This window comes from Trachypithecus francoisi, unplaced genomic scaffold, assembly GCF_009764315.1.
Source record: "Trachypithecus francoisi isolate TF-2019V2 unplaced genomic scaffold, Tfra_2.0 Lachesis_group6, whole genome shotgun sequence".
NCBI classification, from domain to species: Eukaryota; Metazoa; Chordata; class Mammalia; order Primates; family Cercopithecidae; genus Trachypithecus; species Trachypithecus francoisi.
Genome location: NW_022681471.1, coordinates 36,834,746 through 36,861,254, shown reverse-complemented (window position 1 = coordinate 36,861,254; position 26,509 = coordinate 36,834,746). Strand labels below are relative to the sequence as shown.

General features: G+C 39.5%; 1 long non-coding RNA gene and 1 other non-coding gene across 2 annotated transcripts in view; one reads left to right on the top strand and one right to left on the bottom strand.

Moving 5' to 3' along the window:
* Positions 1 to 26,509, bottom strand: part of LOC117078490 — a 100,040-nt gene that overhangs the window by 65,585 nt on the left and 7,946 nt on the right. The window lies entirely within an intron of this gene.
* LOC117078648 lies at positions 18,927 to 19,054 on the top strand. The gene has a single exon (XR_004435086.1). It is a non-coding gene; the product is annotated as a small nucleolar RNA SNORA64/SNORA10 family (small nucleolar RNA).

Genomic DNA, 26,509 nt, shown 5'->3' with positions numbered 1-26,509 from the left:
CTTTCTTAGCACTGTGTGTTTTTTTTAAAACAGCTATTATTAATTCATTAGAATTTGCACCAAAAAATAAATCTATTTAGCATCACTAGTCTCACAGCTGCCATGTTATTCACTGCACAAGGGCACCTGAATTAGAGAATAAAATGGGGCTGATACCCAGCTCATGCTCTGTACATCATGGTGTGGGGCTGCATTCCAAGAGTCTTTTTCTAAATCACATAAGGCACAGATTAGTAGCAGCTCTGTCTGTTCTAGGGGAATAATCAGGGGGTTACTTGGTATAATTGGTGAAATTAATAAGGGAGAGAATATTTCGAAGGAAGAGAGATGAGTTGAAGCATCTATAGTTGAATAATGGCTTGAACCTTGGCTTCTGAGCATGCTCAACAGTACATGCCCTTCAGTTGGAGAAATTTGAATATAACATTAAACCAGCAGGGCATGGTGGCTCAAGTCTGTAATCCCAGCGCTTTGGGAGGCCAAAGCAGGTGAATTGCTTGAGCTCAGGAATTCTACATCAGCCTGGACAACATGACGAAACCCCATCTCTACAAAAATAAAAATAAAAAATTACCCGGGCGTGGTGGTGCACGCCTGTCATCCCAGCTACCCCGGAGCCTAGGTGGGAAGATCTCCTGAACCCGGGAAGTTGAAAGCTGCAGTGAGTCATGATTGTGCCACTGCACTGCAGCCTGGGTGACAGAGTGAGACCTAATCTCCAAATATACATGTATGTACATGTGTATGTATATGTGTGCGTGTGTGGGTGTATAAAACATTAGACCAAAAGCAGTTCCTATTTAATGATTCATTTTTGTTGTTTGTTTAGCTGTGTTCTGTATTTAAAAATACATACATGACATTCTGATTTTCCACAATAGAGAAATTAAATGATAAATGATTCATAGATCTACAGTTCCCCAGGTGATTCTGATGTACACAACTTAGTCGAGGCCCAGGTAGCCTAAAGAGTATGACAATTGGCCTGGAGGGAGAATCAAACCAGAACCATTATGAACATAAATAAGACAGTTAACCTGCCCCTTACCTGTAGGTAAGGGCATCCTGACATTCACCACTCTGTAATGAGAAGCTCCCGGTAAATGAGGATGTGTGGGACTGAAGAAATTGTCAGAAATTCAAGAAATTTAATTAGAGAAAATAGAATAGCCAAACTACAGCCCAAGGCTGAGGCCACTGGAGATAAAACTGTTCAGGACATATGCTCTGGCAAGATACCAGTAACAAAATCTGGCAGCCACACAGCTCTCTGATGAGGCTTACCTTTAGCCAGTTTCAATATGAAGAGTTGTCCTTTATATATAGCTTATATCCTGCCTTGCTTTCTGTCCCCTTCAGCGTTTCAGTTGCTTGTCTCAGGATCTTCTCCAAATGTATTATTCCTGTCTGTACATAGACCAGAACTATAAAAAAGAGCCCGGATGCAGACACCCCAAGGATTTACAAAAAAAAAAAAAAAAAAAGATGACTGCTTACTGGTTTTTCCTCCAATTTGTCTTAATGATGTTCAACATTTTCCTGATTATTTTGACCGAAACAATACTTGGGCAGCTGTCCTCAGGGAATAGTCTATAAAGGACTCTTGGCACCCCTTCCAGGGATGACAAGTCAGAACTTGTCATTTTAACATATGCTTGAAGAAATCAAGAAGTAAGGAGATTTTAGGGGGGGAAATATAGATGTGATTTGAAAAGCCAATTCGAATAGAGATAAGTTGTTGGGATGGACTTCTATGGTAGAAAAAAAAAAAAGAGTAGAGGCCAGGCGCAATGGCTTACACCTGTAATCCCAGCACTTTGGGAGGCTGATGCAGGAGGATTTCTTGAGCCCAGCAGTTCAAGACAAGCCTGGACAACATAGTAAAACCCCCTCTAAAACTAGCTGGGTATGGTGGCACTTGCCTGTAGTCCTACATATTTAGTAGGCTGAGGCAGGAGGATCGCTTGAGACAAAGAATTTGATGTTATGGTGAGCTATGATTGTGCCATTGCACTCCAGCCTGGGCAACAGAAAGAGACCCTGCTTCTGGAAAAAAAAAAAAAAAAAGCAGTGGTATAACTGCCTGGTGGGGAGTAATTCTGTCTAGCTAGAATGTAATGTGAATAAAGTCATGATGGATGCTGGGGTTATAAATGTGGGTTGGGACCAATGTACTCATGTACTTTCTCTTCAAAGATAATTTGTTAAAATGATAATTTAGGCCAATCTCAGGGCCAATTTTAAGAAGATTCTGCCATCAACAGTTAAAATATCTCAAAATGGGATAATAGAATCTATTCTATTTTCCTTACCAGAATACTGTGATTACCAGATGGCACAAGGGGTATGGAAGACCTTGGGTAATTGACAAGTTGTCAATTGCAATTACAGAGTGGTCATATTGCCTACAAAATTCCCCATCAGCTCCTTCTACTCATCTCTAAGCTCTTATGTTATATGTCCTACAATGCTATGTTGACTGTAATCAAAATACTTCTTGGTTTAAAAACTTTCAAAGGTGGGGTTTTCTTTAAGTTTAAAATTCTTTTCTCTAAGGCTCCCACTTTTGTATTTACTTTCTACTTATCCCAAACTCTAGTATAGCATGAATCTCTGTTACGGAAATCAAGCAGGTTTTCTCCATTACGTTCTGTCCTTCTGTGTTTTCATAATCCTAATGTTTACTCTCCATTTAACCAGATTACTCAATGGATCATGAGACTATCTGGAGTCTGTAGCTTCCAGAAGCCTCTCTGGAGTATTTGTCTTGCATTTATTCTGAAGAATGCTCTGCCAGAAATAAAAAGTTGACAGACAGCAGATTTTTAAGAGTATTAGAAGGCATAAAAGTATAATGGCTAAGAGAGGAGTTGGACTGCCTCAATCTATAATCCTGGCTTTATCTGTTTCCTCTCTATAATATAGGATCGTTTCAACTGTTGAGTTAGATAGCATATGGAAACTGCTTAGCACCAGGCATGATGTATACAGAGTGCTTAATTAGTGTTACCTATTATCATCATTGTCATCACTATATAAATAATAAAGTTGACTGTTTTGATTTGTAAGTATTCCATATGAATATGTATGCAAAAGCATTTCAATCTAATAAGCAACCACAAGGCTAATCTCCATTACTTATGTGTAGTCAAAGTACATAGATTCATGGCTTATGCCTCAGATAATTGAAAATCCACCATTTTCATTTAGGTGGCTGTTTGGAGAAAATACGTCACAACTGCATAATGCTTTATGATTTAAAAGAACCTTTTAAGCATATTTGCACTTAAGCCTCATAATAAATGATTAGAAAGATGACTGGACTTTTCCAATACTACACAATAATGGTGCAATAAAACTGATATTAGAACCTAAGTCTTGATCCTTATATCATGAAAGACTTCTTTATTATTTGTTAAGATCCCCTGGACCATCTTGACATCACAAAACAAGTATATGTTAGAAAAGTTTTTATTTTAAGAACAATATCCAAAAGTTTGCAGCCAGACGCAGTGACTCACATCTATAATCCCAGCACTTTGGGACGTTGAGATGGGAGGACTGATTGAGCCTAAGAGTTCAAGACCGGCCTGGGCAACACAGTGGGACCCCATCACTATGAAACAAACAAACAAACAAACAAAAATGTTTTAATTAAATAAAATGCAAATAAATAAAAGTTTGTATGGCAAATTTATAAAGAAATTTATAAGACTTAAGGTGACCAATGGAATAGGCATAATAGAATGCCCATTCCCCTCAAAGCCCGAAGAAAATGTAAGACTGTTTTTGTGACTGCCCAGATTGTAAATTTCATCATGTTTCAGGCTCTCAGACCTCAGTGGTCAGAGATACTCAAGGGGAATTTTATTTAAGACCATTAAGTGTAAAAAGCAGCTACAGATGGAGTACTTCTATAATTTTACTTCATCCTTGGTGAAAGATATTTTCATTCCATGCTGGGAACTGTTCTTTTTCCATCACTCAGATTACTTTATGAGCTATTTGCTTTGCCAGTAACTACTTTTCTTCCTCTTTTAATGGAATGAAATGGGCAAGGTAAGGCTCATTATCAAATTGGAATGCAGAAGCAACATTTACCATACTTCAAATTTGCCACCGTAGAAACTGTAAAAAATATATGTATATTCTTTGTATACATTATGTATGTTAGTAATGTCAAAAAATAATAAAATAAAATCCCCAGAATTTTCTGCTTTCTCAAATAAATCCATTAAGTGTAAAGAAAGAACTCGTTTTTAAGATCTTCTGATTTAGACATTCAAAGCATTGAGAAGGTAGATTCCAGATTGATAACCATAAGGGTCTTTAAAGTGGTATTTTTAGGCAGGGTACGGTGGCTCATGCCTGTAATCCCAGCATGTTGGGAGGCCAAGGCGGGTGGATCTCCTAAGCTCAGGAGTTTGAGACCAGCCTGGGCAACGTGGAGAAACCCCGTTTCTACCAAAAATACAAAATGGGCAACATGGAGAAACTCCATTTCTACCAAAAATACAAAAAAAAAAAAAATAGCCTGCCATGGTCGCGTGCCTGTGGTCCCAGCTACTCAAGAGGCTGAGGTGGGACGATCGCTTGAGCAACAGGGAATATATATATATATATTCTTTTTTACAGTTTCTGCATTGGCAAATTTGAAACACACAAACACACACACACATACCACACACACACACATAAGTTTGTTACCACTGAAAAACTCTGAAGAGACTTTGATGCATTCAAGCTATGAAATTTAGTGAAATATTTAAATTCACTAAAAACAAGCAATTGAAGTAAGATATTTCATGTGTCTTAATATTTTAACTGTCCAAAAGATTTTGAATTCTCAGAATGTAGGGTTAGTCTCTCTATCTGTATATGAATATAAAATTAGTTACCAGTCATTACATAATAAATAAATTTTATTTTTATTTCAATCCTCCTTCTTCTGTAACAAACTAAATATCAACAAATTTTAGGCTGGGCACGGTGGCTCACGTCTGTAATTCCAGCACTTTGGGAGGCTGAGGCAGGCGGATCGCCTGAGGTCAAGAGTTCAAGACCAGCCTGGCCAACATGGTAAAACCCCATCTCTACTGAAAATATAAAAATTATCCAGGCGTGGTGGTGGGTACCTGTGGTCCCAGCTACTCAGGAGGCTGAGGTACAAGAATCACTTGAACCCAGGAGATGGAGGTTGTAGTGAGCCAAGGTCATGCCACTGCACCCCAGTCTGAGTGAGAGAAGGAGACTCTGTCTCAGAAAAAAGAAAAGAAAAGAAAAGAAAACAAAACAAAACAAAACAAAACAAATTTTATTTCTGGATATGAGTAGGTGAATAGATCACACTAACTGATAGAGAGAATGGGGAAAAAAGGAATGATAATTGTGTAGCACAGCACCTATTCTAAGGTTCACATTCTATATGGAATAGGGCGTACTACATCACTTTTTGTTATTTTCAAAAAATATAAAGATACTCAAAGTTCAAGATTAATGATTTTATGCTATAATACCTCAACACACTAAAGAAACAATTATAGGGAAATACATATAACATTACTGGTAAGACACGCACACTGACAACTTGGCTATCTGCTTGATTGAGTATAAATGTGTGGTGTGGCCGGGCACGGTGGCTCAAGCCTGTAATCCCAGCACTTTGGGAGGCCGAGACGGGCGGATCACGAGGTCAGGAGATCGAGACCATCCTGGCTAACACTGTGAAACCCCGTCTCTACTAAAAAATACAAAAAAAAACTAACCGGGCGACGTGGCATGCGCCTGTAGTCCCAGCTACTGGGGAGGCTGAGGCAGGAGAATGGCGTAAAGCCGGGAGGCGGAGCTTGCAGTGAGCTGAGATCCGGCCACTGCACTCCAGCCTGGGCAACAGAGCCAGACTCTGTCTCAAAAAAAAAAAAAAAAATGTGTGGTGTACGTGCCTTCAAAACAGGGCCTAGATTTTTAGCATAAGAATCAAACTGCAGATACTTTTTTAAATGCTACTTTATTTGTTTATTATTGAGATGGAATTTCACTCTGTCACCCAGGCTGGAGTGCAGTGGTGCAATCTCAACTCATTCTAACCTCTGCCTCCCCGGCTCAAGCAATCCGCCCACTTCAGCCTCTTGAGTAGCTGGGACCAGAGGTATGCAACCATGCCAGGCTATTTTTTTTTTTTTTTTGGATTTTTGGCAGAAATGAGGTTTCTCCATGTTGCCCAGGCTGGTCTCAAATTCCTGAGCTTAGGAGAGCCACCCGCCTTGGTCTCCCAACATGCTGGGATTACAGGCATGAGCCACCATGTCCTGCCTAAAAATGCCACTTTAAAGACCCTTATGGTTATCATTCTGGAATCTACCCTTTCAATGCTTTGAATGTCTGAATCAGAAGATATTAAAAACTAGTTCTTTCTTTACACTTAATGGGTTTATTTGGGAAAGCAGAAAATTTTGGGGATTTTATTTTATTATTTTTTGATATTATTAACATACACTTTAGATAGATCTACAATGCCAATTTATAACTAAGGCAATTATCTGAGTAAGTCAGACCAAAATATCCACTCTTACCTCCTTTTATGAAGCATTTTGCTCTGTTCTTCAATGCTCAAGTTGCAGCACTGAAGTGGTGTCTTAAGTGATAATAAAGTTGATGTTAAACTCTCTATATGTCTTAAATAATAAGTCTTAGAAGTGGAACAGGAGTGATCCTCTATTAACCACCTACTTTCCTAAATGAGGAAACTCAAGCCCAGAGAGGTGAAGTGGCTTGCCCCATATCGTGAAACTAACGTTGGCACAGCTGGAGTACAACTAGGTCTCCAGCTTTATGGTCTAGTGTACTTCTAACTTCAAGAGACAGACTGAGACCGGGCGTGATGGCTCATGCCTGTAATCCCAGCACTTTGGGAGGCCGATGTAAGAGAATCACTTGAGCCCAGGAGTTCGAGATCAGCCTGGGCAACGTGGCAACACCCTGTCTTTACCAAAAAAAAAAGAAAGAAAAAGTAAGAGACCACCACAAGTTTTAATTGGTTGCGCCCAAAGTATAAAATAGTTTATCAGGCAGTACATCTCCATGCATACCAACCATACGGGAGCTCATTGTCAGCAAGGCTGCAAAAAAAAAAAAAAGTATATAAAGGTTTCTGTTTAATGGAACTTTCTTGCTTTTAAAATGATAACAGAAGTCGCTGGGCCTGGTGGCTCATGCCTGGAATCCAAGCACTTTCAGAGGCCGAGGTGGGCGGATCACTTGAAGTCAGGAATTCGAGACCAGCCTGGACAACATGGTGAAACTCCATCTCTACTAAAAATACAAAATTAGCTGGGTGTGGTGGTGTATACCTGTAGTCCCAGTTATTCAGGAGGCTGAGGCAAGAGAATCACTTGAACCCGGGAGGCAGAGGTTGCAATGAGCCAAGATAGCACCACTGCACTCCAGCCTGAGTGACAGACTTATTATATCTGGTAGATTTTTTTGTAGATTCTTCTCTGTAGAAGATCATGTTATGTGTGATTAAGGAGAGCTTTAACTGCTTTCCTTCCAATTTGGATGCCTTTTATTTCTTGCCTTATTACACTGAGTAGAACTTCTAGTACAATGTTGAATAGAATTGGTGAAAGCAAACCTCATCTTATTCCTGATCTTAAGAGCAGCCTTTCACTTTTTTTCCCTTTATTGATACATAATATTTGACATATTTATGGGGAAATTATCAGTGCTTCTTACATGCATAAAATGTGTGATGATCAAGTCAGGGTATGTGAGGTATCCATCACTTTGAGTATTTATCATTTCTGTGCCTTGGTAACATTTCATGTCCTCTTTTCTATCGAAAAACATTCACTTTTTTAAACCATTAATGTGATATAGACTACAAAGTTTTCATGGACAACTTTGGCCAAATTGAGAAAGTTTTTTTCAATTTCTAGTATCTGAGATACTAGACATGACATCTTTTTAAACTTTTGTAGGTTTTTGAAGGTTAAACAAAAGATAAAATAATCATCATAAACAGAAGGACATCAATGTTTTTCCATTAAAAAGATTCCTGAGAGGGCAGATGTTATATATGAAAGTGCCTAAATAGAGTTCTTTTTATGAGACAAGATCTTGCTCTGTTGCCCAAGGTGAAAGGCAATGGTGCAATCACTGCTCACTGCAACCTCGACCTCCTGGGCTCAACTGATCCTCTCACCTTAGCCTCCCACGTTGCTTCCCAAGTAGCTGGGACCACAGGCATGTGTCATCATGCCTTTTATTTTATTTCATTTTTGTAGAGACAAAGTCTTACTATGTTGCCTAGGCTGGTCTTGAACTCCTGGCCTCAAGCAATCCTCCTGCTTTAGCCTCCCAAAGTCCTGGGACTATAGACATGAGCCACCGCACCCGGCCTAAATAGAGTTCTTATGCATTTCTGGAGACAACTAAGGGACTTATTGTTACATATTCTTCTGCAAATGACTTCAAAAGAAGAGGGTGTAAAAATCATATTTTTAATAAAGAGGTTGAAGAAAGTATAAGAAATGTTTCAAAAGCAGTAATTTTTAAAATATAATAATGATTTTAAAAGTTATTTGAACATCACATATATCTGCCATAATGGAATTATAACCTTAATAGGAAGCTGTCTCGAGTTTTGTAAAGAGGTTTTCTTATGACACAATAAAGCAAATACTAAAAATCAGTAATATTTCGTACAAGTTTTGGTTGCACACCTGGGTGCGGTGGAATGTGCCTGTAGTCTCAGCTATGCTGGAGGCTGAGGTGGGAGGATCACTTGAGCCCTGGAATTTGAGGCTGCAGTAAGCTATGCTCATGCCACTGCACTCCAGCCTGGGCAACAGAGCAAGACCATGTCTGGAAAAAAAAATGTGAAGAAGATGTATCTATTTTTTGTGAGATGAGGTCTCACTCTGTTGCCCAGACCAGTCTTGAATTCCTGGCCTCAAGCGATCCTCCCATCTCAGCCTCCCAAAATGCTGGGATTACAGGCATGAGTCATGGTGCCTGGCCTGAATTATGAACTTTTCATGCCGTTGTGAACCCTCTGATGGATGCGTGAATTGAACGTTCATTGAAATGATCAGAATAGGTAAAGCATCTGATTTATATATTTTGGGAAGTGAGAGTCTTTAATTATAGGAAAAGTCCACATGAGGTCTACATATTTATTTTTCAAATTGATGTGACTCAGTGCCATAGACTCCCTCCCTCCTCCACCCATTTATACTGAGCCTTCTTATTCAGAACAGCAGAAAGTTGAGGCACTTAAAGTTGAAGCACTTATCTGAATGATTAAACCCAGATCAACAAGTGAAGAGCAATTGTAACAGCACAAAAAGAAGACCAAAAGGGGCTTTTTGTTCTTTTTTTTTTTTTTTTTTTTTGCATAGGGGTGCAGGGCTTTAAAATAATTCATTTATGAACTGAATAGTCTTCTTTACAGAAGATCTTTCCATTCATTCAAAGAAATATCGTATGCTAAGGAGACATGCAGGAAGGGGAAAAGATGAAAACCCAGGGAATAAAAAGCAAACCTGCCTCCTAAAAATTAACGAATCAACTGAAATATTGCATAATCAAACAATGCTGTCTAAGGTTAAGGTTGCTAGATATGGCATGAGGCATACTAATACTAAAAAAAAAATATTGTTATTTATCTCAAATTCAGATTTAACTGGGCATAGTGTCATTTTATTTGCTAAATCTGGCAACTCTAATAAGGTGTTACACCCTCACATCTGTGGCATTTAAAATTCAGAGTTGGGTTTTATAATTTAACATCCTTTAAAAAGCAAAGCATTTTTACACTGCTGTGTGTAGGGGGAAAAAAAAACACTCTACCCCGACTGTAAAAAAAAAAAATTTGAAACCTAACTGTTCCATGATTTCTGTAAAGGTTTTGCAAAATTCATTTACAGAAATTAGATTCTAAGTTCCTATGTGATGTCAACATCAGTGTAAGACAAAGTTCTAGGATTGTAAGTTTTCCAGTTATCCGTGGATGCACTACCTTCTCAATCAGAGCATTGTATTTATGTATTAATGCCAGAGTTTATGTTTCAGTGCGCTTGGGGAAGGGAAAAATTCAGGAACACCGCTTTGCTATTAGTCCTGGCGCAGTGAGCACAATGTAGGCTCTGTATCTGCTTAGTACTTGCTGAGCACAGAGGGTTAACATCTTTTTCAATGTTGCCACACAAATTGCTGCTTACCATCTAAAGTACAGGGCACAGAGTGGAGAGAAAGGCCACAAGGGTCATTATGCTTTGGTTGGAAAAGACGTATTATTATTTTCATTCTATTCAATGCCAACAACCCGTTTATTAAAGGACGAAATTGGAAATTCTCCACTTTACTCTTGAGGACTGTTTTGTTTCTACAACCTGAGGAAAAGAAAGAAGGCTTTACAAATGGATCACTGCAATTGTCAGGGCCTTTTGATGCCCACAGGTGCCCTCATCCAATTACACTATGCTCATTGTTGAAACAATTGAATTTCATTTCTTCCTTATATTGTGTTTAAATTTTTTTTGGATGTTGTCTAGCTGCTGCTGTAGAATTCAAATATTTTAACATCTGGTAGCTGAGGCTTGCTTCATGAAACCAACATATTATTTGGTCAGTCACTGAAGGATATTAATTACACAAGGTTTCAGCTTGGAGAAATCTCTCTTCTGTAAAGATATATTCTATTTCATTTGTACCACCATGTGTCACTTATTCCTTTTTGCTGTGTATTATAGTTGTGTGCATGGTTCATCTCCCCTATTCAACCATGTAGTCTGCTCATCTTAATCTGCTCATGCAGAATTTTATATTATACACCGTAGTTTCTTTCAGTTTAGTTTTTTGTTTGTTAGTTGTTAATACAGACAGTCTCCCTATGTTGCTCAGTCTTGTCTCAAACTCCTGGGCTCAAGCGATCCTGCCGCCTTGACCTTCCAAAGTGCTAGGATTACAGGCGTGAGACACCATGCCCAGTCACATCACATCATAGTTTTTGTTTTGTTTTGTTTTGGTTTGGTCTTTTTTTGTGGGGGAAGTATCATAGGTTCTTGATAAATATTTGTTGAATTTGGCCGGGTGCAGTGGCTGATGCCTGTAATACCAGCACTTGGGGAGGCCAAGTTGGGAATTTGAGACCAGCCTGGGCAACACAGTGAGAATGGTTCTCCACAAAAAAAAAAAAAAGAAAAGAAAAGAAAAGAAAAAAAATTAGCTGGGCGTGGTAGCCTGCGCCTGTAGTCCCTGCTACTTGGATGGCTGAGGTGAGAGGATGGTTTGAGCTCAGGAGTTCGAGGCTGCAGTGAGCCATGATTGGTGTCACTGCACTCCAGCCTGAACGACAGAGCGTGAACCTCTCTCAAAAATGGATAGATAGATAAATAGATAGGTAGATAGATAGATAGATAGATTTGTTGAATGGATGAATGTGTGAACTGTTTTTTTGTTTTTATATTTTTTTTGTACAATGATCAGAGGCATACCCAGATGTGTGGGGCTTCCAAGCAAATAACTCCAAAAAGAATTTCTTCCCTTTCATTAACTTGAAATAAAAGGCTTTAGACTTCTGTTATCCAGGACTACTTGGACGCAGAGAGAAAGAGGAGAAAGGTTTTGGCATTTTCCTCACAGACAAAATCTAAACTTCTTGGGCCCCTGTCGGTAGATACAGAGGTTTAATTATATTAAATAAAATTAAATAATAGTGGTAAGTGCAGTGTATTCCAGAGTCTTAAAGCAGGTCTCTTATTCATTATTAGTTGGATTTTAGGTCAGTGTAGTTTTGCATATCTGTAGGATGACTTGAATGTAGCCAGAGAGAGGATGACAAACACTGGAGGGCTAGAAATGTTACTCTGGAATGGGGAACAGAGATGTGAAAAAAACCTTGGATACAACCATGGGAAGAACAGTGCGTAGTAAGAAAAATGAGGAAGGGGCCACGTGAAAAAAGTTGGAGGCGAATTTAGAGATTCTGCTGAGAAGAAGACCAAGAGAATATATTTAGTATTCAAGAGGTTAAGGACATAATTTTGAATCTAGAGAGAGGTGGTCCTAGATTCCAGATCAAAGGCAATGCTCTTCCTTAAAAATACAGGTGGGAGGGAAGGAGAAAACATAAAATACAAAGAGAATGAAGAGATAGATGGTGAGGTCAAGCAAAAAATGCTAAAACTAGTGAGGAAGAATTGGGGATCCCACAGAATAAGGCTAAAGTAATGAGTTTAGGTACTATACTGGAAAATCGGATTAAGACTTTTGAAATTTGATTAATCAACTTAAAAAGGATACTGGACCTTACTATGTACCAGTCATTGTACCAGGTTCTTTTTCTATTATATCTTATTTAATCTTCAAATAACTAAATAAAAATGTTTATCTCCATTTTCCAGATTTCAAAAAATGTGGCTCATATACATCATATTCAAGATCACACAGATAGTGGGAAATTGAAAAAGAATTCCAACTCAGGAATAATTTAAGGGGTTCCTGACAGACTCGAATCCCACATCCTTTCCAGTACACTTAATGAATGGAGCTTGACTCAGAAGGGTTCAAATAACTATGCATCTCTATAATATTTACTACTATATAGTTTATTTGTTACCCTCTGAGATTTTTTTGATAACACTGGAATATAGTAATTTTGTATAAATAAAGACAACTGAAATCCTAAAGAGGATGGAGGTCAGAAGGGAAATTACATTGCTCGGAAAGCGTATTTCCCCTTTCCTGAAGGTGTGACAACAGAAAAATACATGCCTGGACTCCCTCTACCACCTCTCAACCCCCATATCTCTCAATTCCCTAATTCTAGGAACTAGTTTTATGTAGTCACCTCTTACAGGTGTGCCCTCACCTCATGTGCCAACCCAATCCAGATTCTAAATGGGGGAGGGGAAAGGCAAAGCAACTTGGTGGCTATTCACATCACTCAGTTCACATCACATCACATCACTCAGACTGAGACCTTTTGTTCCACTTTTGATGTAGATCCTGTCAATAACTTGTGCTCCTTCTGACTTTAATAGCTCTTCAATTGATTTCCTGCTTTCTCCCTCCCTTCTCCATCCGGCTACTTCAAATCATTTCAGGGACAGTATTACTTGACCTTAAACTCTGCACTTGTCAACACTGACTCATTGGTTCCTGGAGCCATATCTTCCAGATGCTGACCACTACTAGCACTTCATCCAATTCTATTATTAACAATAATAAAACTGATGAAGCACTGTTAAATTTGTTCTTTTACCTGGACCTTACAATTGTGTATACTTGGGTGCATGTATGTCTTTTTAAAAATTGTTGTTGGGACATTACAACGTCATGAACTTAGCTAACTCATTAACTTAGCTAACCTCACCAGTCTAATCAGATATGTAAAAGAAAGTTAATGATCACAGTCTAAAAATAGAATCTGAACTCTAGAAAGTCTTAATTTGCAATATAGAGCATTGAGGTCCACAGAAATGGCTTTTTACAGAGGATTCCTTTCCCAAATTAAGAAAAACACTATATGGCACAGAATTAGACCTTACAAAAAGAAACTTCTGGTACATGTATTTTCTTTTTCCTTTTCTTTTTTCGAAACAGGGTCTCACTCTGTTGCCCAAGATGGAGTGCAGTGGCCATCACTCAACCTCCAGGACTCAAGTGATCCTCCCACCTCAGCCTCCTGAGTAGCTGGGACCACAGGTCCCAGGCGCACCACCATACCTGGCTAATTTTTTAAATTTTTGGTAGAGATAGGTTCTCCCTATGTTGCCCAGACTGGTCTCCAACTCCCAGGCTCAAGGCTGGTCTCCAACTCCCAGGCTCAAGTGATCCACCCACCTCAGCCTCCCAAAGTGCTGTAATTACAGGTGAAAGACATCACAATTACAGGTGAGAGCCACCACAATTACAAATGAGTTCCTTATCCTCATTTGAAGGATAAGGAACTTGAAGAATTGTGAGTCGTTCTCAGACATGAGGTTAGCAGAGCTCCTTTTCCGGATTAATAGACCAGTACTCTTAGACTTAAACCCTGTTGTATTCTGACTATTCCTTTCCTATTAACTGATACACTGTTTTTTGTTTTGTTTTGTTTTTGGGGGTTTCTTTTCTAAGACAGGGTCTCACTCTGTTGCCCACGCTGGAGTGCGGTGGTGAGATCAGAGCTCAAAGCCTCAACTTCCCAGGGTCAAGCAATCTTCCTGCCTTGGCCTCTCAAAGTGCTGGGATTACAGGTGTGAGCCAATGCACCTGGCTCAGATCTATCTTTGAACTCAAGTCCTCACATGCTTGTGTTTTGTCCTTTGCCTCCATGGGTGTTTCTCTTTCACCTAGAAATTCTCAAATATTAGAGGGCACCAAAATCACCTGGGACGCTTGTTAAAATGTGGATTCAGGGACCTCAACCCCAAGAGATCTGATTTAGGATGTCTGGAGGAGGGACTCAAGAATCTCCATTTTAACAAGTATCCATGTGATTCTGATGCAGGGAGTCAAAAGACCACCCTTTGAGAAATGCTATTTTAACTAGTTTGAAACAAAGCTCCAGTCAAATAATTCTGAAAGTGAAAATGCTGGGGTATTATTCAATTTGAGTGTTGTGTTGCCTTGAGTTATAGGGCTCTTACACAATGTGAAATGAATAATGTGGAATGTTGTTCACTGCAATAAAATGTCAACATTTCAAGTCTTTTTTCAAAAGACTTCTTAAGAGTTGCTCTTTCCACACACGGTCCTGTTTAAAAGGAATTACAGCTGCTCCTACTTTTATAACTAGCACATCCAAATCTGCCTATAAAATATTTAAAATGAACAAAGTACAATTATAGCTATATTTACAGTTGTGTAGAACAAATCCATTGCCTTCAAAATTATAAGTCTGGCTAAGTAAAACTAACCAAAAACTCTACTGAAAAACAATGGAATTTTTAAGCACATAAGCAATGGAACAAATCACATGTGGAAAAATCAATAGATTTAGACTACACAAAAATGGAAAAAGTTGAAGCTCAAAAGCCATTACTAAACAAGAAAACCTAAAACACAAGCCACAAACTGGGAAAATATTTGCAACAAACATTAAGAAGGGTTGATAGATGTGAAATATAAAAAAGCTCACAAAAGTCAAAAGGGAACGTGGATAAAGAAGAAGAACAGAGATAAATACATATGGGACAAGTTAAGAACTTAATGGTATACATATTTTTTAACATTCAGCATTTTAAAACACCAGTGATATATACCATTTTTGTCAGTCAAATTAAGAACTTTTAAGGGATTAATTGAGAGAAATTTCAGTGAAATGGATAGGCACTCACAAACACTGCTAGTATAATAGATGGGCAAATTGGTGTAAAGTTTTTTTTTTGTTGTTGTGTTTTTTTTTTTTTTTTTTTGAGGCAGAGTCTCGCTCTGTCGCCCGGACTGGAGTGCAGTGGCCGGATCTCAGCTCACTGCAAGCTCTGCCTCCGGGTTTATGCCATTCTCCTGCCTCAGCCTCCGAGTAGCTGGGACTACAGGTGCCCGCCACCTCGCCCGGCTAGTTTTTGTATTTTTAGTAAAGACGGAGTTTCACCGTGTTAGCCAGGATGGTCTCGATCTCCTGACCTCGTGATCCACCCGTCTCGGCCTCCCAAAGTGCTGGGATTACAGGCTTGAGCCACCGCGCCCGGCCCCTGTTTTTTGTTTTTAAACAAGGTCTCACTCTGTCACCCAGGCTGGAGTGCAGTGGCACAATCACAGCTCATTGCAGCCTCAACCTCTAAGGCTCAAGGGATTCTCCCACCTCAGCCTCCTGAGTGGCTAGGACTACAAAGGGCCACCATGTCCAGCTAATTTATTTATTTATTTATTTATTTATTATTGTAGAGTTGAGGGACTCACTTTTTTGCCCAGCTGGTCTCAAACTCCTGGGCTCAAGTGAATCCTCCCTGCCTCAGCCTCCCAGTGCAAAGATTACAGGTATGAGCCAGTAAGCCAAGCCTCAAACTTTCTTTAAAACAGTTTAAAAATTCTTACTATGAAAGTTTTTTGAAAAAAAAAATCACATACTTAGTTAATTCCTTTCTAAGTCTCTAGTCTAATCGGAATTTAGAAAAAGGATTAAGAACAGAATTATTATTATTATTATTATTATTATTAGAGACTTTGAGACTTGACTGTCACTCTGTCACCCAGACTGGAATGCAATGGCGCAATCTCGGCTCACTGCAACCTCTGCCTCCCGGGTTCTAGCAATTCTGCTGCCTCAGCCTCCCGAGTAGCTGAGATTACAGGCACCTACCACCACGCTCAGCTAGTTTTTTGTACTTGTAGTAGAGACGGGGTTCACCATGTCTCATCATGTTGGCCAGGCTGGTCTTGAACTCCTGACCTCAGGTGATCCACCCACCTCGGCCTCCCAAACTGCTGGGATTACAGGCATGAGCCACAATGCCCAGCCAAGAATTATTTTTAAGATGGAAAAATTAGAATCAATCCAAAGATGAAAAAAGAATGTTTAAAGAAATAATCCATGGTATATGCACATGACAATGTTACATAGCAATTTAAAATGGTTTTTTCAAGCACTTAATGGTGCTTAAAATGTTTCAGATACAAGAATGCTTTGAAAAGCAAGATATGGCATTTATATATAATATGATCCCAATTTTCTTTTAAAACATTTTTATATGCATATAAAAAAAGCTGTAAATAAATAAATCAAAATGCTAACAGCTATTATCTATGAGTGTTAAGTTTTTATTCTTCTTTTTAGTGATTATCTGTGCTATCAATTCTCTACAATGATCATATGTTACTCTAATAATCAGAAAATGCAATAAAAGGTATTTCAAAAGCTCCTCTGAAAACACAACATAAAAAAGGAAAAGTTGTCAACTTAATTAATTATAGTTTGCAAGTGACAGAGAACACTCACCACTTATTTCTGTAGCAGGCACTGGAATCCATTTATGGAATGCCAGTGACCTTATATTCTCAAGACAACTGCTTATCTGTCTCTCTAATTGGAAGAGGGGGATATGGAGAAAAGACAACAGTCTCTAGGAACAGATGTCTGAAGGGAGATAAACCAAGTATCAGGGTAAAGTAAAAAGAAAATTTTACTAACAATCCTTAATCTAACTATATTCTAATTTAGAACTCTTAGCCCAAAACATTTCTCCTTGTACAAACTGGTATACCAGTTGATCAACATAACTAACGCCACTAATATTTTAAAAAATATGTAGGAAAGGCTGTCTTGCATGAATTTAAATTTGCAATCATATGAGCAATGTAATTTCTTCCTTAAAGGTTAGATGATTGAATAGGGGTTAATTTTGATAATGAAAAGACTGAAAAAGAATATGACACATGCTGGATTACTTCACCCACCCTACCAAAGACCAACTTTATATAAGAAAATACTAAAGAATCTTAGTCAGGCCTCCATATTAATTTTGTATTGGTAATGCTTGATAGAGAGGTCACGGGACATAGATAATTCTAGTACACTATGTTCTAGCTGAATACCCAACTAGAACCCAAATGTTTTCATATTAAAATCAGCATGGCAAATGGCCCCTTCTTGGTTGCTAGGCAAACAAAAACAAACTGGGGGTCACTTCAGGGAACCTGGGAGGAAGGCAGAGCCAAGGTTTTCTCCCAGGTCCATAGGAGGTCATGACTTGAGCATTCCCAAACTGAAAGAGGGAAATTACATTTGGTGAATTTCATTCTCCATATTAAAAGGATAGGTTCAAAATTGAGAGATTTCATAGGTTGATGCACTATATCTAACTAATCAAATCTCTGCCCAGGGCTAGATATGCCAGCTGACAACTGGGTAGCCACTGTATACAACGTACATTGTAGCTGGATTAAGGCACTGAATCAAAGAACTAGCAAGGAGTTAGCTAAGAACACTTTAGCAAAGATGAGTCTATTTTATTTAAACCTATCCTTTGGAAGTTAGCAAAAGAAACGACAGACTAACAGCACACATGGAAAGGCAGATATTGTAAGGATCTTGTGAAGTGTGAGGAGGAGGGTTACTTAAATAACAGAAGAGAATGGGTGAAAGAGCCCTAAAGACAGATTTTTGCCTATTATCAATTCCGTAGACATTTATTGAGCCAGGCATTGTGTGGGTCCTGGAGATACATGGAAAAAGGGCCTTTCCTTAAAGATTTCATGGTCTAACAGGGCACAGTGACTCATACCCATAATCCTAGCACTTTGGGAGGCAGGGGTGTAAGGATCACTTGAGCCCGGGAGTTGGAGACCAGCCTGGTCAATATAGTGAGATCCTGTCTCTACAAAAAAAAAAAAAAATTAGTTGGTATATGGTGCACAGCTGTAGTCCAGCTACTCAGGAGACTAAGGTGGGAGGATCGCTTGAGCTTAGGAGGTCAAGGCTGCAGTGAGCTGTGATTGAGCCAGCGCACTCCAGCCTGGGTGACAGAGCGATACCTTGCCTAAAAACAAAAGAAAAATTGATAAAGATTTCATGGTCTAGTGGGGAAGATAGATATGTGAATTATAAAGTATAGTCAAGTCCTACATACTGGTAAAAACTCTGGCAGACAATTCAGTTTCTTCATCTTTCTTCAAACATTTATTTGCTCTGTTGTATACCTGGGACTTAGAAACTACAGATACAAAGACCAGTATGATAGGGTCACTGCCCTTAAGGAGGTTATTGTAGTCTAGCTGGGGAAATAGACATATCAACAATGGCAATGGCAACAAAATGCTATGAACACTAGGTGTAAGATGTTATGAGACTGAGCTCAGTGGCTCAAGCCACCACTTTGTGAGGCCAAGGAGAGAGGATGGCTTCAGCCCAGGAGGTCAAGACTGTAGCGAGCTGTGATCATGCCACGGCACTCCAGCCTCGCCTACACTGTCTCTTTAAAAAAAAAAAAAAAGTCACGAGACTCTTAGCTATCCACAGTTACGCTGGCCTCACCTGTGCAACTTTCTTAATGGGGAGAGAGAGATCTCTTTGGGAACTCAGATTGGCCTTATGGTGGCCTCTCTTTCTTTGAGGGGCACAACAGGTCCTGGATGATGGGGGGGAAAAGATGTTATGAGAATGCAGACCTAGACACATTAGCTTTGCCTGGAAGGGTTAGAGAAATCATCTCCAAGGATATGCCATTTGATGTGGGACGTGAAGAATAGTTAGGTATCTGCTAGATTAAAAAGGAATGTGAGAGCAGGCCTCAGAGAGGAACAGAGCGTAAATGATGATTTACTGTTTACCAATACTATGTGCCAGGCACTGTATTAGGTGGTTTATATGTTATATTTTATCCTTCACTCAATAACAATTTATTGAGCATGTGCTATATACCTAGCACTATGTTGAGGTGCCAATTGTCTGAATTTTCCCATGAGGATACCAAGGCACACAGAGATGAAGTGACTTTTCCAAAGCCACACAGATAGTAAGAGATAGAGACAGATTTAAACCAATTTCTGACTCTCTCCTAAACACACATGTTTTTAATTCCACTCTCCCAAGCTGGATTATATAGGTATACAGGCAAATTTGGGAAATAATGAAATATCTGGTGTGGCTAGAATATATAAGGGAATGTGGGAGTTGAGGGAGGGGGTGAAGAGCAGCTGCAGAAAATCTGTGGAATGTTTCACTAATTTGCATGTAATGTTTCAATATCTGATCATTTGCATTTGCTTTTAGAAAAAGAAATAATTTCTTTTTTCCTGCCTTTCTGAGAAGATCCTGGAATAGGTACAATAACAACTTAAGTTTTAAAAACTTATGACCCAATAATGTGGAGGCGGAAAAACAAAACAAAACAAAAAGGAATTAAAATTGATTATCAATGCAATCATTTTTTACTTGCAATTACTTTAAAACATCATAAGTCATGAATATTTATCATCTTGCTTTCCAGACAATATACTAGGACCCAACCAATGATTAGAGAACAGCTGTCTGAAGCAAATATACAGAAGAGTACCAAATAAAAAAGACAGCTTTCATGTTGAATCATAACTATATTGTGTTTGGAGAGTTCCATGTTTTCTTATTCCAGAAAACATTGCCAAAATCTGCATATACCTTGAAAACTCATTACCTATGAAATTAAGTCTTGTTAAATGATCTATAAATGTGTTGAGTAGTGTTACAAAATAAAAGGAAGTGTTTTGCAATTAAGATTGAATTGTTGAGCAGTACAAACCAACAGTCATTTCATGATATTTCTTTTCTTTTTTTAAGTAGGAGTCTCAGGCCGGGCACGATAGCTCATGCCTGTAATCCTAACACTTTGGAAAGCTGAGGTGGGTGGATCACTGGAGGCCAGGAGTTTAAGACCAGCCTGGCCAACATGGTGAAACCCTGTCTCTACTAAAAATACAAAAAATTAGCCAGGTGTGGTGGCGCAAGCCTGTAATCCTGGCTACTGGGAAGGCTGAGGCACGAGAATCATTTGAAGCTGGGAGGCAGAGGTGGCAGTGAGTTGAGATTGCACCACTGCACTCCAGCCTGAGCTTCAGAGCGAGACTCTGTCTCACAAAAAAAAAAAAAAGGAAGGAAGGAAGGAAGGACAAAAGGAAGGAAGGAAGGAAGGGAGGGAGGGAGGGAAGGAGGGATGAAGGAAGAGAGAGAAGAAAGAGAGAAAAGAAAGAAAGAAAGAAAGAGAGAGAGAGAGAAGGAAGGAAGGAAGGGAGGGAGGGATGGAGGGAGAGTCTTGCTCTGTCACCCAGGCTGGAGTGCAGTGGCTCAATGACAGCTCACTGTAGCCTCCAATTTCTACGCTTGAGGGATCCTCCTGCCTCAGTCTCCCGAGTAACTGGGACTACAGGTGTGCACCACCATGCCCTGCTAATTTTTTAAATTGTTTATAGTGACAGGGGTCTCGTTTTCCTGCCCAGGCTGGTTTTGAATGCCAGGCTTCAAGCAATCTTTCCCCTCCACCTCCCAAAGTGTTGGGATTACAGGCGTGAGCCACCTACTGGCCTCCTGGTATTTCTATAAAGCCTTCAGGGCAGTAATTGAAATTACCTATTTTAGGGATCCTGGAAAAGAATTGTACCTTGCATTGAGATTTAAGATGTTGGTTTTAAGTTTGTAGATGTTACTGTTTAAGCAAATAGTTTCCATGGAGTACCAAAACATTAAATTAATTTAATGGTTTATAATAGGAATAAGTGAAAATATAGAAATTAGCTATAAGCATAGCACTTTCACTTTATATAATTTCAAATAATTAAAAAACTGTGTATTTCTTGAATTTATATAATACTTTATGCTTTCATACAGTTATAAATTATGTATCAGTTTCCCTTTTAGAAATGAAACTCGTATTTCTAATTATTTATGAAATGCTATAAGGCATTTGGAACAAATTACAGTTCTACTGATAAGCATTCACTTAGCCCAATTTTCTGACCTGCACTTTGGAGGCTGAGCTGTTCCAAATCTTCAGAGCATTTTCCTTCCTCCACAAAAAAAAAAAAAAAAAAGGTTGATATAAATGTTAATGAAGGTATTATTCATTTTTGAAAAATATATATTTAATTCAAAATGTTAAACAAGGCACAGGAAAGATCTTAATGTTCTGAATCATTCTGGTTAAAAAAATACATACTACTATTTTAAATATTGCAAGACAAATTCAAAAGACGAAAGAATCCTTGACAACTGGTTCTCATCTTGCACATCCATTCTGTGCATCTGGGGAGCTCCAATACATAAGCATATGTTGCTGGGGGCTAGGAGAGGCTGGTATTTACATTCAGATTTAAAGGAAGTATTGCCAACCCTTTGCAATCTGTTACCTATGCTTCTCTCATTTGTGGGATTTCTCTTCTGTAAAAGCTGAAATTCACACTAATCCAGAGAGATTATGCCATTTTAATGAGCAGTATCTGCTTTGATGAAGGTAAAAAAAAATTGGAAAGCTTTTTTAAAAGCTGCAATTTATTTATCAGCTTTGATGAAGAGAAAAGAAAGGGTCTATTCCTTTAACAGAAAAAAAAGGATCATGTATACTCAAAGATCAGGTAAGGGAGAAAGGAGACTTAAGGAAGCAAAGCAAATGAAGCCTTTCCATTGTGTGGCAGAATTACCTGACAAGGGACCTCTTTGCAGACATTGAATTGTTCCTAATGATGTGAATAATTTACTCCAGCCTCCCAAGGAATAATACAGTGACTTTCATGTCTCTTAGAATCACAGTTATTAATTAGGGAGCAGGTTCAGGGAGCAGCTCAAACAAAGAATCTTTGCATTCTGTGATCTGTCTGGGGTACTGTCTGAAAACTAACAAATCATCTCTGCTGAGGTGCTATTCAGATTTTGTCTTACCTTGCATCCTCATCACCCCCTTATCTTGGATTAGATCCTTAAAGCTTGGATTTTTCATTTCCTTTGGTTGACAAGGTTCCTGAACTTGGTCAGTCCAGTACTGGCCCTATACTTCTGCGTAGGTGCAAGACTTTGAAACACACTTATACCCGACTGAGCCGTACCCTATTGTTGACGTCACTTCTGTAGAAAACTAGCAGCCGAAAGGGACTCCACCCTACTACATGACGTCCGTTATGGAAATGTCTCTGAAGTACATCATTATGTAGCACATTTGCAAAGCCACATTTAAAACGGAAATATATAAAAAGAAAATTACAATCCTCAAAAGGCCACCTGCTAAAGTGACTTTATAAAATGACTTGAAAAAAAAAAAAAGATTAGGGCAAGTCAATTTGCTGTTGCAGGGCTCAGTTTTACTCATCTGTACTGTGAGGGGAGTGGTCTATAATATTCCCTCTAATACAAATATCCCATGGTTTTAATTATCAAATTATTTTACTTTTAAAATTTGATGCTTCAAAAGACCCTAAATTAAGTAAAATGGAATGAACTGTCAGCCATATGCTTTGGGTGTTTTTCTTTTTATAGTGCATTAAATTTAGAATGCATTTAATTGGTTTAAAATTACCCCTCTGAAATGGTTTATGTGACCCATAATTCAGAGTTTATCAGGTAGAATAAGTTGGGCTATAATCATGCATTTTCTTTAAAAAATTGGATAAATTGGCCGGTCACAATGGCTCACATCTGTAATCCCAGCACTTTGGGAGGCTGAGGCAGGCGGATCACTTGAGGCCAGGAGTTCGAGACCAGCCTGGAAGACATGGTGAAACCCTGTCTCTGCTAAAAACACAAAAATCATTAGTCCAGGCACGGTGGCTCATGCCTGTAATTCCAACACTGAGAGACCGAGGTGGGTGGATCACCTGAGGTCAGGATTTCGAGACCAGCCTGGACAACATGGTGAAACTCTATCTCTACCAAAAACACAAAAATTAGCCAGACGTGGTGGTGCGTGCCTATAATCCCAGCTACTCCAGAGGCTGAAGCAGGAGAATCACTTGAACCTGGGAGGTGGAGGTTGCAGTGAGCTGAGATCACGCCCCTCAACCCCAGCGTGGACAACAGAGCAAAACTCCATCTCAAAAAAAAAAAAAAAAGGCCGGGCGCGGTGGCTCAAGCCTGTAATCCCAGCACTTTGGGAGGCCGAGACGGGCGGATCACGAGGTCAGGAGATCGAGACCATCCTGGCTAACATGGTGAAACCCCATCTCTACTAAAAATACAAAAAACTAGCCGGGCGAGGTGGCGGGCGCCTGTAGTCCCAGCTACTCGGGAGGCTGAGGCAGGAGAACGGCGTAAACCTGGGAGGCGGCGCTTGCAGTGAGCTGAGATCCAGCCACTGCACTCCAGCCTGGGCGACAGAGCAAGACTCCGTCTCAAAAAAAAAGCGAAAATTGGATATATTAAGCCTGCCTTTTAATACCATCTTCTACTATTTTCTCATACCATATATTCTAATACAATATCTTCTAATACTGTCATCTAGGTAATTAGGTTTCAGCATATGAATTTTGGGGGACATAAACATTCAGACCATAGCATGTAATAAAACATACGTGCTTATCTCAGAGATTTATCACCAGCGAGCTAACCATTTTTTCGAAGAAGTGAGAAGAAAGGTGCAATCATTAATAGTGTTCCTTTGCCTTATTTTTTTAGATAAAAGTACAGTGAATGCTTCCTGTAAAATCCTTTGGTTCTAATCACAAACTGTAGCGTCAGACAAGAGATGGAATCATCCCACACACTCACACATCTCAGCTCCTGCATTACTAGCAAAATGATCTTGGGCAAAAGTTACTTCTTCCGTAAATCTTAGTTTTCTCATATGAAAATGGGAAAAATAATGCTTTCGTTAATGAGTTAGTTATTAGCATTAAAGAGATCATGTATATAAAGTTTCTAGTACAAGGCCTAGAAGAAGCTCAATAAGTAGTAGCTATAGTAGCTGCCATTTTATTCCTCCTCACTCCCTCCCACCCGCAAATTTGGCCATTGTGATTTCAAATTTAAAAGGCGAAAAAGAAGAGAGAGTAGACAGCCATCCCATCAGTTGCTTGGTATGAAACATTGTGAAGACCTAAGATAGTAATAATGAAACAGTGCTAATTTCAATCTGCTTCATATCATCAGTTATAAACCAACTCCTAAATACCACTTTGAGAACACGGCTCCATCCAGATGCCAAGATAATATTGGAGCAAGCACAATAATCCAGACAGGGGTCCACAGACTACAGTCTGACGACCCAAACTGTTGTTGTCTGTTCTTGTAAGTTTTACTGGCAGACTACCATGCCTGTTTGTTTGTTTGTTTGTTTGTTTCTGAGACAGAGTCTTGCTCTGTCGCCAGGCTGGAGTGCAGTGGCATGATCTCAGCTCACCTCACTGCAACCTCCACCTCCAGAGTTCAAGCGATTCTCCTGCCTCAGCCTCCTGAGTAGTTGGGATTACAGGCACGTGCAACCACGCCCAGCTAATTTTTTTTTGTATTTTTAGTAGAGACGGGGTTTCACCATGTTGGCCAGGATCATCTCCATCTCCTGACCTCGTAATCCACCCACCTCGGCCTCCCAAAGTGCTGGGATTACAGACATGAGCCACTGCGCCGGGCCTTATTTATTTTTTAATTTATTTATTTTGAGATGGAGTCTGGCTCTGTTGCCCAGGCTGGTGTGCAGTGGCGCAGTCTCAGCTCACTGCAACCTCCACCTCCCGGGTTCAAGTGATTCTCGTGCCTCAGCCTTCCAAGTAGCTGGGACTACAGGAATGTGCCACCATGCCTAGCTAATTTTTTTTATTTTTATTTTTATTTTATATTTATTTGTTTTTGAGACAGAGCCTTGCTCTGTCGCCCAGGCTTGAGTTCAGTGCTGCAATCTAGGCTCACTGCAACCTCCACCTCCTGGGTTTAAATGATTCTTGTGCCACAGCCTCCAGAATAGCTGGGACTACAGGTGCAAGCCACCAGGTCCGGCTAATTTTTTGTATGTGTAGTAGAGACGGGGTTTCACCATGTTAGCCAGGCTGGCCTCGAACTCCTGGCCTCAAGTGATCCGCCTCCCTCAGCCTCCCAAAGTGCTGGGAATACAGGCATGAACCACCACACTCAGCTGTTGGTTTGTTTGTTTGTTTATTTATTTATTTTTGAGATGGAGTCTTGCTCTGTTGCCCAGGGTGGAGTGCAATGGCACGATTTCGGCTCACTGCAACATCTGCCTACTGGGTTCAAGCGATTCTCCTGTCTCAGCCTCCTGAGTAGCTGGGATTATAGGCATGCACCACCATGCCCTGCTAATTTTTGTATTTTTAGTAGAGGAGGGATATCGCCATGTTGGCCAGGCTGATCTTGAAATCCTGACCTCAGTTGATCCATCCGCCTCGACCTCCCACAGTGCTGGGATTACAGGCATGAGCCACCTGCCCAGCCTGTTTATTTATTTGTTATGGTTGCTTCCACAATACAACAGCAGAGTTGAGTAGTTGCAACAGACACTGTATGGCTCGTATACAAAAATATTTACACTCTGGCCCTTTACAGGCAAAGTTTGCTAACTTCTGACTTAGCATAATCTTAGGCATATGATCTCATTTCAAGTGGCGTCCTTTCCAAAGGACTCCCAAATATTTAAAACTTTTTATAAAGCCTTAATTAAGCAGTTTTAGGCCTACTCTATTCCAACCACCAAATGGGATTTAAGCTATGATAATGTTGCTCAGTGTATGAAAGGAAATGCCTCCCTGAATGAACAACTTTACATTCTATTTTCACCCTTGTTCAGGTGAATCCACGGCATTGATAAAGAAACAAACCAGTGAAAACATTATTGGTTCTGAATTACCGAAGAGATGTGTGTTGATTCAGAATGAAACTTCTTATCTTCAAACCTTCTGTGGCACTTCCTAAGGAACTTCTTGATTACTTAAACCAAATGTGCAATTATCCTTATAACTGCAAGTATTTATGAAAACTGTGGCATGATTTAAATACCTTGACCAATGTAGTCATATGGTAATTCAAACCTTTTTAAAAGTATCAAAAAAAGCACCTTTTACTGCCTAGGTTCTATTTCTGGCTTATTTGATTTGTTTAAATGTTTTTTTGTAATGT